Source organism: Marmota monax, unplaced genomic scaffold (genome assembly GCF_021218885.2).
Source record: "Marmota monax isolate L192 unplaced genomic scaffold, Marmota_monax_Labrador192_F-V1.1 WCK01_AAM20220418_F8-fsc00014, whole genome shotgun sequence".
Lineage (NCBI taxonomy): Eukaryota > Metazoa > Chordata > Mammalia > Rodentia > Sciuridae > Marmota > Marmota monax.
Genome location: NW_026695222.1, coordinates 37,002,517 through 37,026,778, shown reverse-complemented (window position 1 = coordinate 37,026,778; position 24,262 = coordinate 37,002,517). Strand labels below are relative to the sequence as shown.

General features: G+C 59.0%; 1 protein-coding gene across 3 annotated transcripts in view; it reads right to left on the bottom strand.

Annotated features, from left to right (window-relative positions):
* Window positions 1–24,262, bottom strand: part of Cdh4 (cadherin 4) — a 408,941-nt gene that overhangs the window by 187,066 nt on the left and 197,613 nt on the right. The gene's annotated exons all lie outside the window — the stretch shown is intronic.

Genomic DNA, 24,262 nt, shown 5'->3' with positions numbered 1-24,262 from the left:
GACCTGGGCTCCCGTTCTCCCTCCACAGCACTGGCCACTCCTGGGGTCGAATTCCCCTCTGGCACAGGGTCCAGATTCTATGGTCGCAAAGACAGGATTCCTGTGCAAACCGGCCTCTGTGCGGAACCCGCCAGGCAACAGGGGCGGGCAGGCGGCTCCCTGCCCAGGGCTTAGGGGAGCTCCAGAAGAGCAGGGGACAAGGGAGGAAGAGTGCGAGAGTCAGAGAGGGAGCGGGAGGGCGCGAGGGCAGAGCAGGGGCGGGAGAGACAGGCGCAGAGTGAGAGGAAGCGCAGCACCCACCACCCCCAGGCGCAGCGCTTGGTGACTTTCTTCCCAGGGCCTCACAGCCCGAGCCCCCCAGGGTGGTCCTCAACAGCCAAATTTCTACTGAGGCAGAGCCTCACCATGTACCCATACCAGTGTGGCCGGAGCCATTATTTCTAACAACAGTAACTGCTGCTGGCCTCAAAGGTGACCTCTCCTGACCATTTCATGGAGAGCAGAAACCGGCCCCTGGAGAGCCTCAGCCAGCCCTACACGCACCGCAGTCCCCTGCAGAGAACACTCTGAAAACACACTCAGACCCCAGCAAGCTGGGACCTGGCCCCCTGCTCACGAAGGTGATGATGGTGGCAGCAGGACCTGTCCTTCCATTTCCCCAAACGATAAGAGGATCCCCAGTTTATTTTGGTTCCTTTGGAAGAGACACTCACAGCAGCACCCACCAGGAGCTCCGTGATTAGCCCCTGAGCACAAACTGCGGGTTGGAGGGCAGACCCTTGTCAACTGCCTCATCCAAACACTGAGGAAGGATGGTCCACAGGTGTGGGGCTGTGGGCGCTTCACAGGCATGTGTGCACACCAGCGTGAGCAAACACAGGACAGAGTCCTCCAGGCCAGGGCCTCGTGCCTCATGCATGACCTCCATGGAAGGGAGTCCTGGGGGGCTTGAGCACCCAGGGTGCCCTAACAGCAAATCTCATGGCTCTCGGCTGCCTGCTGCCTGGAGCATGCTGCAGGGAGAGGCCACAGACCTCTTCCACCGCGGTTTTGCTGTTTTGGGTCCTGTGCTCTTTGTGCAATCATTTAATCTGCATCCAGGGATCAGCCTCGTCAGGGCCCATTAGGTGTAAGGGCAGTGAGTGGTCAGGTTCGCATGGCCCTCCACAGAGGCTCCCAGCCTCTTGCTATCCAGGTGGCACTGTCTCAGCGTGCTTCCTCCAGGACTGCAAAGTACCATCTTCTTGGCTTTGGACACAACAGTCAGTGGGGAAGGAGGTGCAGTCTCAGCAGGTTGACTGGAGCTAATTCCCCAAAGCAACACACTGATGGGCCAGGGGACTGGCTTTTAAAACACAAGTGCTCTCCACGTCTGTGTGTGCACGAGTGTGTGTCTGCAGGTGTGCCAGTGGGTGTGTCCAGAGGCTCTGCAGGAGTGGTCCCTGGGGCTCAGCCTGTGCCTGCGCCTCTCCTACAGTACAAGAGCCTCTTACCCTTTTCTGTTTCAAAAGGGCTCAGAACCAGCCTCACTCCTGTGCATGGAGAATGCCTGGGCACACTCGGCACTGTCAGGGCACCTCCTCTAGGAAGACGTCACAGCACTCTGTGTATGTCCCATGCTCGAGTCTGCCCTGGTGGACACAGGGATGGGAGAGGGCTGGGAAGACAGTCACTTCAGGGAGACTGGGCCAGGCCGTCTGCTGGGTCCTCTGGCCTCCCTCCCACCCTGGCAGGACCTGCCATTGGCCCACTGCCTGATTGGGCTTCCCCTCCTTGGGCCTCCTCCCCAGGTCAGCGTGGTGGCCCCGGGGGCCTGGGACAGGGGAGGCACGGAGACCCTTTAGGCTCTCCACCCCAGCAGCTGGTTTGTCCCCTCCCTGCTCTCGGCCCTATTGTGCCCGTCCCAGTGAGCAGGCCCCGTGCCTGCCACTCACCACGCCCGGCAGAGCGCCAACTCCCCGCGACCTGGCAGATCTGGGGCACAGTAGGCACTCAAATATTTTTGGAACAGATGAATGTATGCACTCAGCATCAGAAAATGACACAGAGAGTGGGTGGCAGCCCCGGGCCTGCCTCTGCAGCCGGGAATGCGCCTTCCTGCCACACCCGTCTTGGCCACGAGGATGCGGTGTGGCCGGAAGGTGGCTGTGCCGTTGTTCCGTCTCCTCCGTTTCTCCTCTGTCTTCCTTTTGGCTGCTTCCTGTCGGTCTGAGCAAGACCCGTTCACCCTCTGTCCAGTGTTGTGCTGCAGAGTGGCCTCTGAGGCCAGGGCTCTGGCCCCTGGCTTCCTTTTGAGGACATGGGCATCCTGACACTGGGTTTTCTCCTGGAGAGGCAGGACCCTCCTCCACTTTCAGCAGGGGAAGAAGGGCCCCTGTGTGGGGCAGCAAGCTGTCACTGAACGGCCACGAGATGAAGCCCGTGCTTCAGCTGTGCTCCAGCGTGTCAGGCCGCTGCCCCTCCCAGCCCAGGAGTCTGGGACAGGTGCCTGCGAGCGCCAATCCTGCAGGTCAGGGGCTCACTGTCTTCCTCAGAAAGCACCCACCACGGTGCACCCGTGAGGGCGGTGGCCAGCACCTGCACGTCCCTGCCTCCTGGAGATCTGTGCTCCAGGAGGTTGCTGGCCTCGCTGCATCCTGAGCTGGCTCTGGTCAGCATGCTGGGACTCTCCAGGCCTGCACCCACCCTGACCTTCCCGCCCTGTCGGGTGTCTCCAGGCTGATGTCCAAGGCTGATTTTCTACAGGACGCGTTTCCAGCTCATCACGATACTTGCCTTTTCAAACATGGTGCCCTGTAGGAAAACAGTGCCCTGGAGGCACTTTGGGCATCGGTGGGCAACTGCATCGTCAGAGCTGAGCTCAGGGGTGAGCAGATGCTCGCTCACAAAGGGGAGTGGGGGGCAGAGACTGGGCACTAAACTGGGCACACACCCACTGCTGCCAGAGAGCGGCCAGAAAGCGGTGCTATCTCAGTCTTCCCTCCTGTGCCCACCCTGCATTGTCAGGGACAGGTGGGCACACAGTCCTGCAGAGGGAGGTGGGCGTGGCTGGGGAGCTCATCTCAACGAGCCACAGCAAGAGCAAGCCCCGGCAGCACCATGGCCTGCAACCTCAGCTCAGAGCAGACCCATGGGGGACGTCCCCCAGGTGAGGGGGATGGGCGCTGGGGCACCAAGGAGGGAAGCAGAGCAGCTGCCAACGAGGGACAACCTCACAGGTGCTGAAGGCTCAGTAGGAGCTGGCCAGAGAGCAAGGAGGGTAACAAGGACTTCAGGAGGGTGGTGACAGTGACAAAAACCAAAACAGCCACTGCCGAGCACTGGCTAGGCACAGGTGCCCCCTGGGCATCCACTTCTGCCTTAGACCCAGCGTTCTTCGACGGGCATGAGTGAGGTCCCATCAGTTGGGAACCAAGGTGCAGCAACTTCCTGGAGGCCCCTGGGCCGAAGTCAAACCTCTGCTCAGCATGGACCAGCGTCCACCAAGACAAGCTGCCAGGGGGGCCGGGAGCTTCCTGCTCAGGGAGATGCCGTGCACCTGCTGGTTGTGGAGCACAGAGTCCAGCTGACACTCAAACTGTCACCCCTTTGGCCAGAGCATGCTTCCCCAGATGCACGGCCTTCCGTCTTGCTCCAAGAGCTGCCCTGGCACAGCCCGCCGTATGCAGCTGGGCCCTTCCCCACGGCACCAGCCTGCATCTCACATCCTGCCCAAGTCTATTCTCCCCAGGATTCTAAGAGGCAGCTGGTTTTGAGAAACATCTCTGGACAGTCAGATGGTCTGTTCAAATAGAGAGGCTCTTAAATTATAATAAGCCCCCGCGCTCTTGCCGTCATTACCGCCGTGTACCTGTCACTTCGACTCAGGAACCGCAGCATCTCCGGGGGGCGGACGGTCTCCTGCCTGGCACCTTCCCTCCCTGCCTTTCAAGGCTGCTAAGAGACGGCTCCTGCACTGTGCTTGGCAAGGGGGAGGGCAGAGGCGGCACCCTCAGGAGGAAGGAGTGGCGCAGCCGGTGCCGGAGGCAGAGCTCGGCCAGGAGGGGCCGCCTTGCCGACACGGAGCTCCAGACGCAGAGCAGGTTCTAGCAGCTTCTGCACCTGCACACTTCCACTAGGGCGAGGCTGGCAACCACTTCTGACGCGTTCCCACGTTGACCGGGGCTTCCCTGGCCCCGCTGCTGCCCTGCGGGGAGAGGCTGGCTCCTGCTGTCCCTGCTCTGGGTGGGAGGCGGGCAGAGGCAGGAAGGAGGACGGTGTTAACAGCTACTTCTCTTCACCTGCTGGGAGCAGTGCAGGGTGCTGAGGGATTCCAATGTGATTTTCACACCCCTGGGGGGAAGGGTGGGGCTGAGGTGGCTCTGCTGCACAGACACCTGCCCTCCCCGCCCATCCGCTCAGCAGAGCCTCCCAGAGGAAGGGGCAGCCCAGCCAGCCCGTGCCCTCCCTCTGCCTCATGGATGGCCTCCAGGGCTATCTCTGCAGGAGCCGCTCATAGCCTGCCCTACTTGTTCTCAGCAGGATTCTGGGCGCCGGCTGGTTGGGGTCCCTGGGGCACACCACCGGCTCAGCATAAAGTCCAAGTGCCTCTCGCCCAGACTGTGGAACTGCCTGGCTGGAGCCTGGCATGGGTCATGGTGCTGGCTCTGAGAGTCCCCCCCTGCCCAACTGGGAAGTCGGCAAAGCCCTGGGTGCTATCACTGCTGTGAGCAGGAGAGGGCCAGGGCGACCAGTGGGGCTGAGGAGCTGGCCCCCGCTGTGGCTGCCTCTGGGGGAAACACCCAGAGGGTGAAAGTCCCAGCCTAGAGGGCAGGTGGGACGTAAGTGACCAGAAGGCTTTGCAGGGGTGGTGGCGAGGAGGTCAGTGCCATCCTGTAGGTTACAACAGAGAAGGGCACTGAAGGTGCCACAGGCTGCCCAATGTGACCCTCAGAGGGACCCCAGGGTCTGCTCAGGGGGCTCAGAGACTCCTCTAAGATAACCTTGATTGAGGCAGCTGACACCTGGCAGAAGCTTCCAGAACTACGGGCCAAGGTCACAGTCTGGGCAGACACCTGCAGGAGCCCGTGGATGTCCAGAACGTCCTGCCATGGAGAACAGAGGCCTCAGGGCATCTCCCGGGTACCCCACGCCCTCAAAGCGGCTGCGTGGTGCAGCAGATCTTTGGGACAAGCAGAGAAGAAACAGGAACATGGAGGGACTCTCCCCTTCTCGAGCAGAGCTCCCAGGCGACCTGGTCTCAAGGCGCAGGCCCTGTTCTACAGGGAAGCCAGAGCCGGAGGGAGGGGAGCTGGCTCCGGGTGGGTCTCCGCCCTCCTCCAGACCCTCCCAGCCTCACTGTGTGGAGGCCAGCTCACGGCCACCTCTTCTCCTCCAAAGGGCCATAGGTTGAACAGACGAGGGGCGTCGAGCCTGTGCATGGGAGGCCACCCATGGTGGCAGGAAGGGGAGCCCTGCCTTCTGCCAGGGACACACACACTCTGGAGGGACCCCTGGGGTGACAGTGAAGTCCAGGGTAGCCGGATGGCCCAGCAGATGGCAGGGCTGGTGGTGACAGGAGGGAAAGGCTGAGCCTGAGGACCCAGCTTGCTCCTGGAAAAGGCCGGGGGAAGTCCTGCCACTCTAGGGGCAGCAGAGCTCTCCGCCTGGAGCCACCGTGAGCGGAGCCCTTGGCCTCGGGCTGTCCCTGCTCACGCGGCCTCCATGGCAGCTGACCATCAGGGGTCATTTGGTCAACTCAGCACATGGAGGGTGGGGATGGGAGGCCAGGCTCCCAGACACATCCTGTCCCCAAGGGCAGGGACCGAGGGGCCCGTCCTCTGGTGCCTATGCCTGGTATGTGCTGCCCCCTGAGGAAAGCCAGCAAAGGGAGGACGAAGGGCAGGGGCTAGCCTGGTGACCATGAGGAGCCCTGAGGCCTTTTTAGAAAAAGAAAACCTCACTGCAAAATGAGTGTCTGAGCAAAAATCTTGGAGAAAGTAGAAAAGTAAAAAAAACAAAAAACTGCAAAGTTATCTGTGGATCCAGGATCAGAGCCAAGGCTGCCCTTCCCTTCTGTGGCTCCCGCCCTGGGTTCTCAGGGTCCTCAGAGCTGGGTCCACCTATCCCCAGTCCCTTGTGCATCTCTGTGCATCTTCCTGAACAGGGGCTGGCTTCCCTGCCCCCCGCCCCCCAGTACTGCACACCAGTCTCCCCACAACAGCCAGAGTGACCAAACCCTCCAACCAACAAAACCATCCACGCTCTTGACGGACGGAAAGTCCTCCAGTGCTTCCCGCTGCCCTTGAAATAAAATCAGAACACTCAGGCGTCCCCTTGATGCAGCCCCTCACTGTGGCTTCCTCTGTCCTTGGAGCCCACCAGAAGGGTCTTTGTCCTGTCCCACCCTTCCCCTCTGGTAGCACTGTCCCAGCTGGGGCACTGTGGCTCTCTGTCTGCTGCACGTGGCCGGGGCAGCTCTGGGCCGCCCGACTCCCACTGTCCATCCTGCGCTGAGCCTGCTGGCACCCTCTGTAGCTAACTGCATGGCTGCTGCTCCCTGTCTGTCCCCCAGTGGCCTGGGAGTCTTGCCTTTCAACCTGCCCCAGGTTCTCAGCAGGTGGCACACAGCTGGTCACAGTGCACGGTGGACAAGAGTGGCTCGGGGTCTGATGGCCCCCGTGTGGCCTGCTCCATTTCTGAACCAGGTGCCTGGGGACACTACATCACCCGGGAAATCGTTCCGTAGGAAACACTGGATGGTCCATGCATGGAAAAGAGAGTTGAATCAGGTGGCTAGAGGAGGCCGGCTCAGCAGCTACCCTCGCACAGACGACTTCAAACCCAAAGGAAGGAAGAGATCACGCTCCCCTTGAATCTGAGCCCATCTAAAACCCCAGCTGGGCCCTTGGTTGTGACATCAACCCTCAGCAGAGGAGGTTGTGGGTTTTTATTGAATTTTGGGGGCAGTTGGGGTACTGGGGATTGAACCCAGGGGTGTCTACCACTGAGCCACAGCCCAGCCCTTTGCTTTCTGAGACTGGTCCTTGCTAAGCTGCTGAGGCCGGCCTGAACCTGCCATTCTTCTACCCCCACCTCCCGAGGCACCGGGGGACAGCGTGGCCCCGCACCGGGCCAATCTGTTCTTTTTGAGGGAAATGCTGAGAGCCTTACTCACAGGCCACTGGGCAAGCACAGCTGGCCTAGGAAGTGTGTGTGGCAAAAGTGAGTCAGACATCAGAGGCTAAGTCGTCCCTTTATGTCACGCACACACTTAAAGTTGTGAAGGAAAATTCTAAGCAAATAAATCATGTTCTACAAATTACTAATACCCCAGGAACAGATTAGATAAGCCATGAGCCACGTTTAAGTCTCTGATGTTTAGGTGCACGCGTATCTCTGATCTATCGTCAAACGGCTCTAAATAAAACAATTATAGATGTTTGCATGTATTTATCTTCTCGTGGGTTTTCATGAGCCCAGTGCCAACAGTGCGCTTGGAGCTTCACAAAAGATGAAACAGGATGAGGTCTCAGCCCGCGGGCTTACAATCAAAGTAAGACAGATAAAACAATCCAGACACGGAGCGCATCAGTTGAAGAGGCTGTTAAAATTTATGAGGTGTGAGGTTTCCTTGGCTTTTCCCGGGAAAGGCAGAACCCAACAGGAGGCCAGGTGACTGAGAGCCACCATGGAGGGCGGGTTCTGGGGACAGCTGGTTGAAAGGTACAGGTGCCAGGAGCCGGGGAGGGAGGAGCAGGCGTGAGGGGCAGTGAGGCGCAGGAGGGCCCCTGGTATTTGATGGACGGCCGTTCCCTGGAGAGCCTGCGGCTGCTCAGGTTTACAGCACAGCCGCGTCTGGGCAGGGCCGCCGCACCTAGAGTTTGGGGTCTTTGCTCTCACTGCAAAGGGCCCAGAGCTGCTCCTCACGGCTGCTTGCTGGGTGTGTGTGTCCTCCACTCTGCCAGGCCCCACCTCTGCAAGCAGGTGGTCACCAGCCCTGCTGACCACTGGCCCAGGCCGAGCTCTCCATGGGGACACCAGAGCCCAGTTTCCTGGGCCTAACCACCTCAGACACCCCTTACACATCAGGAGTTTCCCTAGTTTACAAATCCAGCTCCCCTCTCCGCACTCTGTGAGTCGCAACAACCCTAACCCTTCAGGTGAGTCCCGGGGGGCTGGGCTTCTTGTGTTGGGGCCTCTCTTCCAGCATCACCTAGAAGGGAGTGAAACAGGAAGCGAGGTCTTTATTTCTGCTCTGTTGCATCATTGTGTTTCCAAAGTGCCATGAAAAACAAATCTGCGCACGTTCACAGGCATTTCTAACTGCTCAGGTGGAAGACACAGACGCAGAAGCACTGGTCAGGGGGAGTGGGCCCGAGGCAGGTCCAGGAGGGACGGGAACACCAGCAGTCACGGGTGACGGAGGCACCAGGCTAGAACAGCGACACCATAGAGCTGCCCACGCACCGGGCACTCCCTGTGCTGGCCGCAGGAACGAGACAGCTGGGGATGCTGTGGCCCTCCGGTTATGGGCTGGCTGGAGTGGAGGGGGTCAGTGCGGTCGCTTCTCCCCTGGCCTCTGCCCAGAACCTGCCTCTGGAAGCAGGACGGCCATTTCTGATGAGTGAGCTCAGACTCGACCTCCACGGGAAGGCTGCAGCCTGCTCCCAGGGCTTCAGACTCCGAGTGGCCCTGGTCAGACCAATTTAGAAAGAAACTAAAGGTCTGCACAGGAGCTGCTGTGCCCCCCGGCCCCACGCAGTGTGGGCAGATGTCCTGTGGGCAGATCCTCCTCAGGGATGAGGAGGCTGGCCGCTCTGACCCTCAGCTTCTCCTCAGTGTTCAGACCGAGAACGGACAAGCTGCATCCCTGTCCCCAGCTCCTGTTGACGCCCTCGCCTGAGGCCTTCGCTCTCCCTCACCCCTGCCTCCTGAGCACCACCGTTCAGGAGCACCTGCTCTGCACTGTTTTATCACCCAGCTTGGAGCACATTAGATACTCAGGCGCCAGGAGAGTAATGAATTAACTGACGAACCTGGGTACATCGTTTTGTGTTCTTATCTAATGGCTGTGTGTGCGTGTGTGTGTGTGTGTGTGTGTGTCCCAAGAAGCTGCTGGGATTTCCCAGTGCGGGCAGGATGGAGCTCGAGAGTGTGACCTGCGGTTGGCTGGGGTTCAGATCCCAGCTCTGCCACTCACTGGCTGGGCCCGCGGTAAAGTCACTCCAACTCCCTGTGTCTCAGGTTCCTTACCTGCAGAAGGAAGGCACTCTATAAGACTACTACTGTGAGCATCAAGTGACTTAATGCACATGAAGGGCTTAGGTCTATATGGGGACCCATTGGTATTACAGGTAGTGGACACCACCACTGTCATTACCATCACCACTGTCATTACACTATTATCAACGTCACCACCATCACCATCATCACCACCACCACCACCAACCGTCACAATCATCACCATCATCACCAACACCACTGCCATCATCACCATCCCCAGTACCACCACCATCACCACCATCACCATCACCACCACCATCACCACCACCACCACTGCCATCATCACCATCCTCACTACCACCACCATCACCACCATCATCACCACCACCATCACTACTATCACCACCACCATTACCACCACCACCATCACCATCCTCACCACCACCATTATCACCATGTACATCACAACCATCACTACCACCACCAACCATCACAATCATCACCATCATCACCACCACCACTACTGCCATCATCACCATCCCCAGTACCACCACCATCACCATCACCATCACCACACCATCACTACTATCACCACCACCATTACCACCACCACCACCACCATCCTCACCACCACCATTATCACCATGTACATCACAACCATCACTACCACCACCAACCATCACAATCATCACCATCACCACCACCACCACTACTGCCATCATCACCATCCCCAGTACCACCACCATCACCACCATCACCATCACCATCACCACACCATCACTACTATCACCACCACCATTACCACCACCACCACCACCACCATCCTCACCATCCTCACCACCACCATTATCACCATGTACATCACAACCATCACACCACCATCAGGTGCCAGGAATCTCCCATAGTAGAGCCTCAATAAAATCCCATGGAACTGACTTTAACCACATAATTAAAAAGACAACTTCCTGTGGCCATGAGAATCAAGTACTAACAGGAAAATGGCAGGTAAGCTGCCCACGCTCTGCAAGCCACAGAGACCTGCGTACCCACCAATACCAGCTGTGCTCAGACAAGACCTGGATGAAGTGATTTTGCTGGTGGGCTCTCAGTTGGAGGCGGGGTGGCTGGGCAGGGAAGGCTGAGTCTAGGAAAGCTTCTGCAAGGTCAAGGGGAAGGCTGGAAAAGACCAGCCGCCCACTGTCTGCAGCTCTGCCCCTGCAAGCCCTCCTCTACAGCTGGTGCTTGGCAGATGTCCTAGAGCATTTCAGAGCAGAGCCATGGCGGGGTTCCAGCTCTGCCACTTCCTGCGCTGGCCGCCCTGAGCCAAGACGCCTACACTCTGCAGCCCCATTTCCTTATCTGGGATGTGCAGGTGGAGAAGTGGAGGGAGCCCAGGCCTGGGGAGCTCTGGATGGCCGTGGTGGTGGCCTGCAGGTGCGCAAGGGGTCGGGGAGCCCAGGAACGTCCCACTCCACACACAGCCTCCTCACACGAGCACGAGTCTCCCAGTGGCCTGTGGGTAGGGCGCCTGTGCCGTTCCCCCCGGTGGTCTGCCCTGCAGCCGCGGATCCTGCTTTCCCCACTGGGGGTCACTTTCACCCATGACTCATTCCCTAGCTCCCTGGATCCAGGAGATCACCCTCCCCTGAACACACTCTCAAGGGTGCTCATTAGACATTTCACTACTCTTGGAAGAAGTCTACCTGTGCATATACTCAGCTGGAACGCCCCAGCACCCCCTACACCACGCAGCGGCCAGACCACGAGCTGCTTGCTGCAGACAAAGCAGTGGGTAGGAGAGAAGCTGTCTCTGCCCCAGGTGGGCGTTTCAGTGGGAAGAAGGGACGCTGGGCCAGTCCTTGATAGACGGGGCCGTGTGAGGAGCTGGGAGATATACACCTTGTTGGTGGGCTGGCATTCTGATTGGCAAGGTGGTCCAGGAGCAGATGCCACCACGGCACCCAGAAGCCAAACCCAGGAGGGCCACCCAGACAGCCGAGCAGGCGGTGAGGAGCTGGGCTATACTCCAGGAGCACTGGGAAGCCGTCAAACAGGGGCCTCCGGACCCAGTATGTGCTGGCAAGGTCACATTGCTATTCTGGTGGCCTGTGAGGTCCAGCCAGCAAGTGCTGCACACACTCTATGCAAGGGGTTGGAGGTGTGGGCAGGACAGGCATCTCCAGCCCTGAGTGACCAATCAGAACTGTCCCCCAAGTGCAAAAGCAAGGGACGAGGTGAGCAGGGGAGACGAGCCTGGCACCCAGGAGGGCTGGGAGAGACCCTGGAGTGGCTGCTGCCAACCTGCCCCCCCACCAGCTGCCCGCTCAGCCTCCTTGCTCGCTGCCTAGCCTGTTCTGGGCCTTCTCCAGAGTGTCCTCCTCGCAGCCCCCAGGATGGTCAGGCAGACCCTGCTTCAGAGACACAGCTCTCTGCAGCACAACTCAGAGACATGCCCCAGAATGGGGTCCCCAGCCATGTGACCCAGAGCCCAGCTCACCTCCCGTCCGCCATCTGTCCCTCCTCAGAGCCCCTGTCCCCTCCTGAACCCCGGGGGGTGAGCCAGAGGCAACTCTCTGGAACCGCGTAGGCCTGATACTGAGGCCTAGGGCTCAACCCTGCTGATGGCCGCCTGACTCCTGTCCAGCTACTCTGTGACTGATGCCAGAGGTGGGTGGCCAGAGCGGTAGGCCCTGCATGTGGGGTCAACTCAGAGAACTTGAAAGTTCAGTGACCGGCTTTCAGATGGTGACAAACGTCAGGAGCAGAGTTTAACAGGTGGCTCTGGAGCCCCTGACAGCTTCTGCGTCCCTCTCAGGAGAGGAGCCACCAGGAGCCAGTGCAGGCTGCTCTCTGCTTCCGGGTGTGCACTTGCTTGTCGCCTGAGGACGGACCCGGATTCACAGTACCTGGGAGCACACCCTGGGACTGAGGTGGCTCCGTTCAGGTGGCCACTCCCAGGGCCTGGCCTGCTGCCATTTGTGTGGCCAGGACCCACGGAGTCACTGTGGGCCAGAAATGACCCTCCCTGGTCAGTGGGTGGCCCGAGCCTGGGCTTGCACCAAGCACAGGGGCTGGGGGCCGTGGGTTGCTGAGCACAGACCAGTGCTGCCCACTGCTGGTGGCTCTTGTCACCTGGAGTCCTTTCACAGGCCGTGCTCTGAAAACTGTCACCAGTCTTCTGTGACAGGCCTGTGGCTCCAGCCAGCAGCCCTGCAGGGGTCAACAGCAGAAGTCCAGGACTTTCCTTCAGCGGGAAGCCCACACTCCTAAGACCAGGAGGCCGGGCAGCACGGGCTCGCGGGGCCTGGTGATAGCAAGGGTGCCCGGTCTTCATACGCGTGTTTGCCACGTTTCTCTTCTACAGCAACCTGGTGTCTGCGGGTCAAGCCTTCACCTCGGCTAGCGCCACGGTTTGGCGGTGGTGAGTGCGCTGTGGTCTAGCTGATGAGGAAGCAGCTCACGTGGGAGCTGGATGAGCTTCAAGAGCACAGATGTTTATGATACAGCCTTGTGTGTCTGTGTGTTTTATTCAGAAAGTATATGCAATTTAATTAGCCATTTTATTTTGCAAAAATAAAAAGCAGTGTGTCTTGGCTGTGAGAGCTTCTGAGTGACTGGAAGGCAGAAGGACGCCCATCCATAATCAGGCCCTCGGCCCCTCTCCAGTGTCGCCCACCTTCCCACAGGAAGGAAGTGGCCCCCAGCCTTGCACAGAATCCAGGTTGGGTCCGACTGCACGGGTCTGTGCCAGGCGCCTGCTGCGTGCTGGGCCCTAGATGCAGGGGTCGTGGGAAGGAGCCAGGTGTGGAGCAGGAGCTGGGTCTGTGCACTGAGCAGTGGACTTGCCATCTCCAGGGAGGTGTTCAAAGCAACCTGGCTCCAGTGGGCAGGCCAGTCCTGTGAGGTTCACCCGTACTGTCCCTCTCAGGCCCTGGATTTCCTTGGGAATTCCCTCCCCCCTTCCCAAGGTTTGGGGAGTCCCTTCCTTGATACAGAAGGGCGGGCGAGACCCATGCCAATGGGCTTGCTGTCCCTTGGCCTGGGGAGGGGCAGGGAGGAGCTCAGGCAGTCCAGGCTCTGGGAAGCAGAGGCGCCTACCAACGAGAAGCTGCCTCCCCCCGCTCCCCCCGGGCTCGGGTGTAGTGGGGCGGCTGCTGTCAGTTGCTTATTGTTTGATGAGGACTCTAACCTGCCCAGGCTAGAGAGTGGGCAGGCTCAAAATTACAGGCTACAAGCAGGATGCAGGGCCAAGTGGAGGATCAGGAGGTACCACCTGGAGTTGCATTAATTAATATCACCACCCAGACCCTTGGGCCAACAGCATAGGAGGGCCAGATGGGTGGGCATGAGGGCCCAGCCCACAGGAGAGTGGGCAGGCCACCTTGAGTGGCCTGCACAGTGGGCTCCCAACACTGGCAGGGGCCCTCTGGTAAGGTCACTGGTACAAGTGGAAAATTCCAAGCTGTTGAACCCGCTTCCCTTTGTGAGTTGTAAATGATCCTTTGGTGACTGTCACTTGTCTCTGGAAGCCCAACTCCTGGGACGCAAGCAAGTCCCAGTTATTCTGCATTAATTTGAAGAGAAAGCTGACAGCTACACCCGGCTACGTCGGCTACATCCGCACTGGGGAGCAGACCCTCCCGAGGGCAGCGCTGAGTTCCCAGAGCGCCCGCCCACTCTGGGAAAGGACCTCACCCGAGGGCTGGAGGGTAGCGTGCCACCTGGCAGGGGCTGGAGGGAGGGAAGGGTCTGAAGGGCGAGAGGGAGAGAAAGACAGACATTGCCACCCTCCAGCTTGGCCTAGGCTACTTCACTTCTAGGAGGACACAGAGGAGGACAGTGAGACGTCCAGCCAAGGCGCTGGTTGAACTCCTCGGGTCCTCCTGGAGAAGCTGGCCACCACTGGAGACTTGGTCAGCCAGGGCGAGCAGCCACCTGCCAACCAGGACGGCAGCTGTGCTACCCACTCCCCCCCACACCCCCATGCCCAGAGACCCAGTGCCACCCGGGCGAGGCGAGGGTTTCCCTGTGCCCACCCACCAACAGGCAGAAACTCCAGGGTGGGCAGAGGTACAGCAGGCGCCTGGTGGCCCTCGGTCGTGTTTTCCACGTAGCTTTCTAATTTTCTTCTGCACTTTATGGCTCCGGAGTGACATTCTTGTCTGGCATTAAACATGCATCCATCTCCCAAGACCCCGGAGCCCCAAGGTTTAATAGGGCTGATTGTAGATTTGCGTTTTTAATCTTGCAAACAAGCCCCTGAAGGGCACAGTCATTGCCCAGAAAGGCCCACGCCTCATGCAAGCCTCTTCCCTGCGTCCACCCCGCCACCAGTCCAACAAACACCCAAGTACTTGCTCAGTGAGGAGGGGGCCGAGAGCTCCAGCCCTGGGCAGCCCAGGGGAAGGCCGTGGGGTTTGACTGGTGATATCTGCCCAGCTGCAGAGAGGCCACATTTTTTCACCCAGTGTCCACGCAGGTGTTGCTGGCACTGGTGAGATGGCCAAGGATATAGTGTGTCCAGCAGGAGCTGGGGAAGCCAAAGGTGTGGGTTAGGGCAGCCAGTCCATCTGCATCGGGCTTCAGTGGGATCCTCTCCTTCTCCTGACCTGAGGCCCAGCTAGCTGCAGCCCCGCTGGAAGCAGGGCCCAGGCAGAGTCACACAGGACAGCCTTTGTTTATGTTCACACAAACAGAATGAAAGTCAGTAGAAAGCCGCTCCCCGCCTGCCCCCAGGAGCCCTGCCCCAGTTCCTCCCTGGCTTTGATCTGAGCCCACGCCCACACCCTCTGTGCTCTGTGAGGGGCCCCCTCCAGCCCGTTGTCACCTCCCCCTGTCACCTCTCCTCCCACTCACAACATCCTGGAGCCAAGACCCTAAGGAGAGGGGCAGGGCCCACAGGTCCCCTCTGCCCCCCCCACCCCCAGTCCACTCCTGTTTACTCCCAGGACCCAGGTCACGTGTCCGGGAAGAACCCACCCTTCACCCCCCCGGGTCTGTCTCCTTGGTCAGATGTTACTGTGTTCTGGGGAGGGCCAGGCAGTCAGCAGGTGAGGCCTGTGGGCTCAGGGCCACAGCTGTGGCCACTCCACTCTTGCTGCAGGGAGTTGCGGCCACAGGTGAAGGTGTGGTTGCGGTGACATTCCAATACAACTTCACTAGGAAGCCAGGCAGAAGCTGGAAGTGCTCCCGGTCACCATTCCCCCCCACCCCAGAACTGTGCTCCTTCTTCACCCTTCTTCACCCCGGGGCTGTGTTCTCCCCGCCTCTCACTGCTGCACAGAGCTCCTGCGTGCAGCTCCGTGCCTTCCTCCTCCCTCTGCGGCCCACCAGCAGACACGCTGAGCCTGCCCCGGACCTAGGCACGACCCGTAAGTGCACACCCTGGGGTTCTGTTAACAACAACCCTTTCTCCCTCCCCCTCTATTTGAACTTGGGGATACGTGGGCTTGGATCTGCTCTGCCAGCCGCCTCCGTGAGAGGTGAGCCCGACCACGGAGTCCACCTAACAGGAGCAGGAACCGAGAAGCAAGGCCCTGGTGATGCTTCAGCCTCTGGACCAAGCCTTGCCTGAAGCTGTCATTCAGATTTCTCGGTTACCTTTCTGTGCCAGCCACTCTGAGCTCAGTGTTGGCACTGGCAACTGAAAGACCCCAACCATAGAGTCTGGTAATAACGTGCCAGGTTTTGATCCCTTTGAGCACTCCTCGGGCCTTGAGCTTTGAAGTGGCAGAGTTGTTAGCAGGTGTGCGAGCTGCTGATGTCCTCTCTGCTCCACCCCCAGGGGCTCTTCCTCAGCAGAGGTGCCACCGTTAGGGGCAAACTACCTGGGCCTTGACCAAAGTCCACTTTTCATATAAGAAATGCTTCTCCCACGAGAACACCCCCCCACCCCGCCAGCTCCTATTAAGCACCTCCTGTTTGGCAAGGTGTGGAGGCTGAAAGTTTTCTGTGATTCTTATGCAACGTATTATTAAGAAATGCATTTGAGGGCTGGGGTTGTGGCTCAGAGGTAGGGCGCTTGCCTAGCACGTGCGAGGCCCTGGGTTCCATCCTCAGCACCACATAAAAATAAGTAAATACAATTAAGGTATTGTGTCCAACTACAACTAAAAAAACAATTATAATAAAAAGAAATGCATTTGTAATATGTTCTCCATTTCGTTCCCATTTCTCTTGGGCAGCCTATGTACCCTGAACTGGTCATTCTGGCCTCCTTCCTATGTTGCTATGGTTTGACTTACTGGTGGCTTGCAGTTTTGGGCTATAAAAATGAATCCTACCTTCTGCAAAGTGTAGAAGGTTAAGGAGGCGAATTGCTTGCTGCCCTTCCAAACCACCGGAGGATAATTCCCCTGCCTGCTTCAAGACTGACCTGGTGCTCCTTTCAAATGGGCCACAACACTACCATGTTAGTTTTGTCCTCACCGGGGCGCAACCTGTGGGCACCTCGCTTGCCACTGCTGCTTTGGCATATGGCAGAGGTGGGACGAGAGCCCAGGAGCAGAGGTTAGGACCAGCCCCTGGGGCAGCGGTGTGGGCAACGCCCCCTTCATATCCGGAGCCTCAGCCCTGCTGCAGAGGCAGAGGGGAGACGGCCAGCCCGGCAGAGGCTCTGTGGGGAGACTCTCTGGGGGAGACTCTCAACCGGCCAGAACCGCTGCTTCCCAAATGTGGGTCATCTGCTGGAGCTCTGGGATATCTCTTTTACTTAGACTAAGAAACATTTTTTCTCCGTAATTAAGATTCACAAGGTTTCAAGGACTTTCACAAATGGGGAGGGAAGGCAGGGGGAGGTGAGGGCGGGTTGAGCTCAGGAATGTGAACCGCGTGGAAGCCCTGCGGTCTCCCCCTGCAAGTCTGGGGGAGAAGGGGCCTGCAGCCTGTGTCCTGGGCCCCGAGGCCAGGCACGCGGTGGAGCACGGCAGAGAGGCTCGAGCAGCCCCAGCTCGGCACAGCCCGGCCTGCAGCCAGGGCCTGCTGCTCCACCAGACAGACGTGGTGAGTCTCCCGCTACCAGGCGCCGTCTCCCCGAGACCCACTTAAGAAGCTCGCCCTGACGTCTGAGGGGAAGCTGTCAGCCTAACAGCCGCTACACATCCAAACGCCACTCACTTGGAAGAGGAGGAAAGCAGCAGCCCCCGCGGGGCAGCGAGAAGGTGATTAGCGTTTGTCACCAGCGGTGGCCCCGCGGCACGTGGCCATCCTGGCTGGGGCAGCCCACCGGCACGCTCGCCACTTCAGCTCAGCGTCCCCCTCTAGCTTGGCACTGCTCCCCTGGAAGCTGAGATCCAGATCGGCAGCCCCAGGCTGTCACTAGAAACAGTTACTGGGCACATTCCCATCCGCACCAGGACCCCGGGACGGCACTCCGTGGGCAAGCAGAGCGGCACCAGCCTCCTCGCCCGGCCACCAGAGCCCAGGCCCAAAGCCGACTGCCGCCGGTCAGCTGCCTCCTCAGTCCTGCCCTCGGGAGACGGCTGGAAAGAAGCAGTGCTCTGTGTCCCCACACTCCGTTTCTGGTCCCCGTGTGACTGAGGCCCTCGAGTGGATGAGGAAACCCGGGCACAAGGCCAGCTGCCCCTCGCATGGGACAGTGGGGCCAGATTCCACCGGGTCTTGAGCTGCAGAGGGCACACCTGCCCTGTGTCCCCCGTCCCTCCAGGGGCAGCCTCAGATCTCCAAGGAGCACCTCCTCTGGGCCAGACACTGGGGACACACCGTCCATCAGGCGGGAATGCCCAGCTCTTCTGTCCAGCAGTGGGGCCTGAGCAAGCTGACCGCTCAACCCCAAGCCCACCAGGGCAGACCAGCAGGCAGGCGTCCTGTGGGCTGAAGCAGGCACAGACCCCCATCCAGAAGACCCTTACCACAGTTAAGCAGGAACCCCCACCTTATTTGTAACCTATAAGCTCCTCTTCTTGTCGGAAAGCTGAAGACCACTGCAGAGGGCCTTCGCTGGGTCGTTTTCTATTGGTAAATGCCAGTTCTGCAGGAAAGGACACCTGGGGAACCTCCATCTGGTCTCTGGTCTAGAGGATGGGACAGAAAGCACTTTCTGAAAACTCAAACAATTACCCTAATGTGAACCCCCAAGACCCTGCTCCCACCAGGTATAAAGTTCAAAGAATTTCCAGATTCTTCATCCAGGGACAATTCTTTAGGCAATAGTCCCTCGGACCCTGCAGTCAATAAACATGTTTCCTGAACATTCCGTGGGTTTCAGCCTCTTCCCTCCTCCTTCAGGACAGTGGGGTTCACACCCACGTAAGGGCCAGTCATGAACCAGCACCCAAGCAGAGCCCCAGGAGGTGTGAGTGTGAGCGTTCCTCCTAAGCGACAGGAATGCAAAGGCCCTGAGGTTGCGACTTGGCAGGAGGTCACAGGTCTGTTACAGTAGCTTCCAGAGGTGAAAGGAAGATCCGGACCCCACACCTGGCTAGACCAGGGACACCACGTCCATCTGGGAGAGTGTGTGCTGGTATAACAGGACTCTGTGACGGCTACCTCTGGATCGTGTTTTTCTATTTTTGGGTTTCCATCAAAAAGTGTTTACTAGGCCAGGAGAACTTAAGAGCAGTTTAGTGAGACCCTGTCTCAAAATAAAATGTAAAAAAGGCTGGGGGAGGGGTATGGCTCAGTGGTTAAGTGCCTCTGGCTTCAATCACTGGTACCAAAAAAACCCCCCCAAAACCAAAAACGTATTCACTTAAAAATAAATATAAATATTAATTCTCTCCTTTACGACCACATAAAAAAGCAGATTTCCATGTGTCTCCACGGGAGGCTGCTTCTCATGCCCTCCTCTTCCTGGGCTATGAGGGGTTTGGACCTTTGGACTGGATGTTTGTGTCCCCAAAGCCACCATGTGGAACCTAGCCCCAGGCGATGGCTGAGGAGGCGGGGCGCTGGAGATAATGGGGTCACCAGGATGCAACCTGCGTGGAAGGCACCAAGGAAGCTCCCTCCCTGCTTCTGCCTCGTGGGGACACAGTGACAAGGCAGCTGATCAGCGAGGGCCTCTGCAGACGCCCAGCGTGCAGCACCTTGGTGTGGACGTCCAGGCTCCAGGACTGTGAGAAGTGGGTCCTGCCTCAGCGCCTGGGTCTGCAGCTCTGCTGCTCACGGCTGTGGCCTGGGCCTGCAGGACGCGGGCCCCTGCGGGCTGCAGCCGGCCCTCCCCACTTCTAAGAGGCGCTGAGCAGCGAGGTTTAGGCAGCGGCTGACTGAATCAGGGAGACAGCGGATGCCCTCACCAAAGGACTCGGGGGGCAGGCCGGGCTCCCCTTTGTTCTGCCCGTGGCCACAGCACCCCCACCGTGTCCCCTTTCCCTGTCCCAAGGTGGGAAGCCCCTCAGTGGTAGCCGGGGCTGAAAGGGACGCGTGATGTGGCTGGGCTGGAAGAGGAGACCACTGGACCCTGGCTGGTGGTGGGGTGACCAGCAGACTCCCTGCCGGGTCCAGCACACCCCAGGCTGGGGCAGGCCCAGAGGGTCACCCAACAGCCTTGGTGGGTCCCAGGGACCTTCTCTGAAGAGACCTGGCCCTGCTCCGGGACTCTGTGGGCTTTCACTCCCCGTGGCCTCCCAGCAACGCCCACAGGTGGCAGGTGATGCAGTGAGGTTTGGGCAAACGCTGACCACGGCTCCAGTTTTATGGGTGCCCTGTGGACACCGCAAGGCACACAGTGCTGGGTGCCGCAGACGCAGGCCTTCTCCTGCCCCACGTCCACACTCCGGGTCCGTCAGCCTCTATCTGGAGACACAGAGCAGCTCCTCTACCTTGGCACTGCTAGACTCGCTGGCTCTTGGCAAACAGGTGGGCGCTTGCTCTGCCGGGTCATGGTCACTGCCTGCTCCCAGGTGCAGAGCTGAGCAGGGGCCTGAGAAGTCAGACCTCTCTAGTCTCTTCCAACATCTTCAAAGAACCTGCTGAGCCCCGTTTCTCTCCCTCAAGGAGGCGCACAGATGGTGTGACGGGAAGCGTGGAGGCAGCAGGGACAGCGTGCCTCTGTCCCTCCCAAGAGCTCTGAAGCCCTGGGAACAGGGACAGGGGAAAGAAATGAACTCACATGACCATGGCGGGCCGCGGGGGTCTGCAAGGGCCCAGATATGCCCAGTGAAGACTCCATGTGAGTCACAAGGGTGAGGCGGTAGCTTGGGGCTCGTCTCAGCAAGCCACCCAAGTTGGGTCCATCCCGCACAGTACTGGACCTTGAGGACTGAAGCACCCAGTGACACGGTAGTTGTGGGTGGACACCCAGGAAAGGGTAGGCTTGCACAAACGGCATCCTAAGAAGAAGGGGGCACAATTTGCATGATTTTTATCCCAATATATTGTTAGGACAGTTTCGTTATTTGTGATTGTTGTCAACCTGTTCCTGCACTTGACCTTTAAAGAAGGCGTCCCCATGGTCTGTCGCTTCGCAAGAGTGGGGTGTATAGGGCTGGGTGTGATCTGAGCACGAGGCATCCACGGGGTGTCTTGGAACACGTCCCCACAGACAAGGGGTCATGTCGAGTGGCCCCAGGAGAAAAGAACCATCAGGAACAGCACCTCACACAAGTCGGGGAGGGTGGGGTGGATGCTGGGTCCTGGAATCTGCGGGCCCATCACCCGCGGCCTTCCAGAGCCACGGGCCCTTCTGCCCATAGCTCTCTGGGAGCAGAGCTGGGAGCTGATCCCCAGCACAGCCAGAGCCTGCGGCTTCCCGTGGAAAGGGTAGTCTCCCAGGAGGGCTGGAGGTGAAATGGCTCCACAGGTTCCCGTCCAGATCCACAGACCCACGCAGCTGCACCCAGTGCAGGCAGAGGCAGCTCAGAGCAGGCAGGGCCACCTGTGCCCCACGGACCCAGCCTGACTTCCAGGGGCCTCGCCATCCCCCAGCTGCCACATCAGGACCCTTGGATCCCAGTGCCGGGGCCACCCGTCCTCAGATGTCAGCTTGCTCCTGTTTGTGCCTGATGGTTCACTTGGCTGATGTACATATAAAGTTGGCTTATTCTACTTTTGGAATTAAAGCCTAAGAGCCTTTAATTAAAGCAATAAATCAGAGCACCCGTCCCGTGGCTGGGGAGAGTGTCCAGAGCAGCATGCGGGTTACTCTCCCACCCCGCAGGCCTGGCCACCAGGCTGCCTGGAGCTGCAGGACACACAGTCCCAGTGGTGGGAGTCACAATGGCCAGCTCGGATCTCTCCCTCCAGTGTCCCCCACCGTGACTGTCCTGAGAATCGGAGAAGCCACCCCCTGCCCCTCAGGCAGGCTGCAGTCTCCTCCCTCTGGGGGCCCAGGGAGTCAAGGCTCCCCCTGGCATCGCCACCTCCCCAGCCAGCGGCGGAGCCCGGGGAAGCCACTCACCCTCAGCAGAAGCCCAGGGGTGCGGTGGCCGCTCGGCTGTCTCCTGCTGTCCCCTCCCATCCGTGTATGAGGGCGGGGGGGTGGCAGTCTTTCTGTAAGAGCCAGACAGCTAAGTACTTCCCACTCTGTGGCCAGATGGGTCTTGGTTGCAGCTGCCCGACTCTGCCGTCTCAGCACAACAGGACAAAGGCCCTCCCAGAACCCGGGCGCGGCTGTGCTCCAGCACCCCTTGTCAGCACCCGCAGTTGCCAGGTTGTCAGGGTCCACCATCAACCCCCAGGAGAAGCACCGGCACCCAGGTGGCCCCTGGCAGCTTCCCGAAGTGCAGTCGTTTGCAGCTCCACTGGGCGCACACAGGCCCACTCAGGGGCAGCCCCTTTGCTGCCCTTGCTGTGTGACCAGGAGCAATCACCGGCCTGCTCTGTGCTCCAGCTCCTTCTCTAAGGAACGAGGACGTCCATCACAGCCTCTTTTCACGCTGTGGTGGGGACTCACGTGGGCTGGGCCTAGTGTGCTCCTGGGCTCAGTCCCGGGGAAGGGTGTGGTCCACGTGTGGTCCCAGGTCCAGTGGACATGAACAGAAGTGACCTCTGATTCCCTCTATTGACTGCACTGCCAGAAGAAACACTGAGGGCCTCCTAAGCTGCACATGCCCAGGGTCTCTGGGGTGGGGACAGTTATGTCCACCAATGGCAGGGCCTCCAGTGGACAGTCCTTGGTGGGAACCTCAGTTAGGTTTATCATCAATGGCCTGACTTCCAGCATCACAGAACCGTGGCCTCTCCTGCTCATCTGCCCACCTGGGTACAAGCAGCCGGCCCTGAAGGGACTCCCTGGCTGGTCCCTCCCACAGGGCTGGGTGGCTCCAGGGTCCAGGCAGGTGGGCACCTTGAGGGGGCCAGCAGCCCACTGTTTCTCCTGGGCACTCCTGATGAGAAGCTGCGGCTGCCCCCAGAGGCCCCCATGGCTCAGACCCGGGCTCCTCGGGACCCACGGGCTCTCGGGGGCACAGCAGCCAGTCCTCACACAGCCCCACAGGTGGGCAGAGTTCCCTTCACCTTCAGAAGGGTCCAAACACAGGAGGGTCAGGCAGCTGCTAGTGGCCTGTGTGCAGCTCCTCCCAGCTCTGCCTGACAGGAGGAGAGGGGCCGAGAGCCACTTAGCTGACGACTCATCTGTGAGGGGACCCCGAGCCTGGCCCAGCTGGAGCCAGCAAACCTGTCCAGAGGCCCACAGCGCTCTACATGGGGGGTTCCTCTGTGGGAACCCCTGCCCTCCACGGGGACCGTGGCCTCCAGTGACTCTGGAGGTGGGAACTTCTCTAGAGGCTGCTCAACCCAGAGTGGACCTTCAGCAGAGGATGGTGATGGCCACAGTCCTGCACATGGTGGCACTGGGTGGGGGGTGGGCAGGCAGAGGACACTGGCCACTCTGCACTACTCTTCTGGAACCATTTCCTTGGTGGTGTCGTCGCAGCCCCTTTGAGGGGTTCCCACTGACCACGGAGATGGCCGCCATCCTTCCACTGGACACACTGGCTGAGCATGGACTTCGCGGAGCAGCACAGGGTGAAAGGGTGAGCAGACTTGGGGCACAGTGTCCATGGGGACAGAGGATGGCCACACATGCAGAGAGCTGCAAGACCCTCCTCTTCCACCCTTTTGCATGGGAAATCAGAGAAAGGACCTGGAGTGGCCCACACCTCTGCCCTGAAACCCCTTCCCCATGGCTGCTGTGGGGCCGACTGGCATGAGAAAGGAAGCCGGGCTTGGGAAGCAGGTGCAGCCAGGTGAGGACTTCCAAGGACACAGCTGGACTTGGGGTCAACGCTTCCCTAGGGCAAGGCCACTGGCGTGGGTTCCTGAGTCTTCTCCTTTATCTTGGATTCAGAGAAGAAGGGTGTAACCTTGGACCAAGGACCACTCCCAGCCAGGCAGGTTAAAGAGATACCCTTGCATTATTAACCAATAATCACAGTTGGCCAAGTTTGCTATTAGTGCATCGTTAAAATTTTGTTCAGAATTTAGTGAAAATGAGTGAAATTACTCCACCGAAATTCCAACCTGAATCAGAGCCGTTCTCCTTCCAATGGGCAATTTCAGCCCCAGCCCCAGCCTACTACCAGAGCCATTTTATTGTCACAGCTTGAAATTCGTTTTGAATTACCTTGATAATAATATAGCCATGCATTTAGCAGTGGCGTAGCACACAGCTAATGGATCTCGGAGGCCTAATTTCTAAAATCCAGCGCTATGCAGTTGTTGTAGAACTAGAGTTAGTGATGCTCCACCAGCACGGAATGGCCGAGCTCGTCTCTGCATGATTAAAATGCAGGTAGTTGCCCATTAATGTCGTTAACTAGACTTTTTGGATTCCAGCAGAGCATCCATCTCAGCCAGCCGCCAGCACTCGGGGGAGCACGCTGGTTCCTTTGACTCTGGAAACCCAAGTGCATCCAGAAAATGAGCGACTCGTTAAAACAAAGGCACAATTTGGAGCAAGACTGTAAAAGAGCCATGATTTTGTTCATGAGTTTCATCTCTCATTCCTCTGAGTGATATGAATATCAGCTAGCACATAAGAAACCCGGTCAAAACTGTGGACCAGCAGCATCTGTTAGCAGAGCCAGGTCCTGGAGCACACAGAATTGACTCCCCCCTCAAACGCCACCTCAAAGTTCAATTTGCTTTTGCAAGATCC